The sequence below is a fragment of the Cornus florida genome, unplaced genomic scaffold (assembly GCF_030987335.1).
Source record: "Cornus florida cultivar Cherokee Brave unplaced genomic scaffold, ASM3098733v1 CherokeeBrave_3.0.0_Hap2_Chr04, whole genome shotgun sequence".
Classification (NCBI taxonomy): domain Eukaryota; kingdom Viridiplantae; phylum Streptophyta; class Magnoliopsida; order Cornales; family Cornaceae; genus Cornus; species Cornus florida.
In genome coordinates, this window is record NW_026775574.1 from 15,171,630 (window position 1) to 15,175,189 (window position 3,560).

Genomic DNA, 3,560 nt, shown 5'->3' on the forward strand with positions numbered 1-3,560 from the left:
TAGTTTCTTCGCTGCATTTTGTTTGTTAATGATAATGATATCCATTTGATTCATAAATGATAATCTTATTCTTTTCCTTTTGTTATTAGCATATTGAATTTGAGACTTGTGTGATGAAGCTACTTGCTTGGATTTTGTACCATGAACAATGAGGTGATTTTTTGACAAGTGCAGACTAAAACTCAAGTGCTAGAAAGTTTATAAATTTTTCAACAGCAATGCTAGGAAATTGATGATTTTCTTGACAAATGGATTTAGTTCCTGTTTTGGAACATTGATGGATGGTGAATTGTTTTGGAACATTGCTGAATGATGAATTTTTTTATTGTAATATGAATTTTTTCTTGTAGTGATAGGCACACACATTAAAGCACAATTTGAAAAAGTGATGGATGAAATAATTTAAAGAATATCCAAATGATAGAAATAATTTATAGGAGGAAACTATAATGATCATGGAAGGAAAATTAGTGAATGGTACTAGAAAACATATGATGATACATGTTAAAACTAGAACTAACATATGATTTTATGATATAGAGAGATTTGGGAGGATCTGTCAAATCATCACATGGCTAAAGGTGCATAAACACGTGAACTATTATGAAAGACACCCATTTCATGCCAAAGAGAGAGATGTGCAAGCCTCTTTTGTCAAATCATCACATGCCTAAAATTCATTCACATGTCTGTGAATTAGGCTCCATATTAGAAGACATATGATGACACACATGTTAAAGATAGAATTGTGATATAGAGAGATATGTGAGGTGTTGTCAAATCATCGCATGGCTAAAGTTAAAAATAATGGTGCTAGGTGCATGAACACATGATCTATTATGAAAGGCACCCCTTTCATGCCGAAGAGAGAGATGTGTAAATCCCTTTTATCAAATCATCACATTAGTAAAATTCATTCACATGTCTGTGAATTGGGCTCTATAAATAGATATATGGCATATGCACAAAACCATAACATTAGCGAGATGTTGAATGCAACGGATGTTTGATTTCATTTCCTTTTAAAGGTGAACATTGATAGCAAACAGTCAAAATATGTTCCAATAAACCATCCAACACATAATCACATTACACATATATATAATTTTAACCCAAAATAACAAACCATCCAACGCATTACTAGTAAACATAATTTCATCCCCAAACTGACAAAGTTTCATACATTCAAATTTGTCTCACACTTCTTGCACTTGCATTTTTGCTCCTTGCCTTCTTCAAGAGAAAGTACATCAAAAGAATCCCCAAACATAAGTGGGTCTTCTTTTTTGATTTTGCAGCTTCTTTTAGTTTGAAATTGAATATTAGTAGCTTCCATCTAAAAGTTACAGCAAAATAAAAAGTAATTAGATTTTTCTTATAGCTCCAAGAAACTTAAAAAATGTTAAAGTTCTAATCTTTTAACAAAACATGATTATATAATCCTAATATGGTGGAAAAAAAAAAAGAAATAACAAATAAATATAATTGTGATAAAGAAAGTAAAACAGAACATTGCATGATTCAACTTTGAAAAATTATTTCAGAATAAACAAAGATTGCAAAACAATTTTTTCTCACAACCACCATAATGATTTTTTGTTTGCCACCTCAATTATATATGCAACTATTTCTTTCACAGCATATACTCCCAATGATGCATTTGCATATTGCATTAATTCTCAAATCCATTATACATATACTTCCAAGGATGCATTTGCATATTGTATTAATTCTGAAATCCATTATTGACAATAGCACATATAAAAATAAAATAAAAAAACCTCCATTTCTCCATTTTATTGGTCTGTTAAAGTCCCTTTTATCAAATCATCACATGCCTAAAATTCATTCACATGTTTGTGAATTGGGCTCCATATTAGAATACATATGATGACACACATGTTAAAGATAGAATTATGATATAAAGAGATATGTGAGGTGTTGTCAAATCATCGCATGGCTAAAGTTAAAAATAGTGGTGCTAGGTACATGAACACGTGATCTATTATGAAAGACACCCCTTTCATGCCAAAGAGAGAGATGTGTAAGTCCCTTTTGTCAAATCATCACATGGGTAAAATTCATTCACATGTCTGTGAATTGGGCTCTATAAATAGACATATGACACATGCACAAAACTATAACATTAGCGAGATGTTGAATGCAGCGGATGTTTGATTTATTTCCTTTTGAAGGTGAGCACTGATAGCAAACAGTCAAAATATGTTCCAATAAACCATCCAACACATAATCACATTACACACATATATAATTTCAACCCAAAATAACAAACCATCCAACGCATTACTAGTAAACGTAATTTCATCCCTAAACTGGCAAAGTTTCATACATTCAAATTTGTCTCACACTTCTTGCACTTGCATTTTTGCTCCTTGTTTTCTTCAAGAGAAACTATATCAAAAGAATCCCCAAACATAAGTGGGTCTCCTTTTTTTTATTTTACAACTTCTTTTGGTTTGAAATTGAATATTAGTAGCTTCCATCTAAAGTTACGGCAAAATAAAAAGTAATTAGATTATTCTCATAGCTCCAAGAAACTTAAAAAATGTTAAAGTTCCAATCTTTTAACAAAACATGATTATATAATCCTAATATGGTGGAAAAAGAGAAATAACGAATAAATATAACTGTGATAGAGAAAGTAAAACAGAACATTGCATGATTCAACTTTGAAAAATTATTTCAGAATAAACAAAGATTGCAAAACAATTTTTTCTCACAACCACCATAATGATTTTTTGTTTGCCACCACAATTATATATGCAACTAGTTATTTCACAGCACATACTCCCAATGATTCATTTGCATATTGCATTGATTCTCAAATCCATTATGCATATACTCCCAAGGATGCATTTGCATATTGCATTAATTCTGAAATCCATTATTGGCAATAACATATATAAAAATAAAATAAAAAAACCTCCATTTCTCCATTTTATTGGTTTGTTACAGTCCCTTTTGTCAATTCATCACATGCCTAAAATTTATTCACATGTCTGTGAATTAGGCTCCATATTAGAAGACATATGATGACACACATGTTAAAGATAGAATTGTGACATAGAGAGATATGTGAGGTGTTGTCAAATCATCGCATGGCTAAAGTTAAAAATAGTGGTGCTAGGTACATAAACACGTGATCTATTATGAAAGACACCCCTTTCATGCCAAAGAGAGAGATGTGTAAGTCCCTTTTGTCAAATCATCACATAGGTAAAATTCATTCACATGTCTGTGAATTGGGTTCTATAAATAGATATATGACACATGCACAAAACCATAACATTAACGAGATGTTGAATGTAGTGGATGTTTGATTTATTTCGTTTTGAAGGTGGGCATTGATAGCAAACAGTCAAAATATGTTCCAATAAACCATCCAACACATAATCACATTACACACATATATAATTTCAACCCAAAATAACAAACCATCCAACGCATTACTAGTAAATATAATTTCATCCCCAAACTGACAAAGTTTCATACATTCAAATTTGTCCCACACTTCTTGCACTTGCATTTTTGCTCCTTGT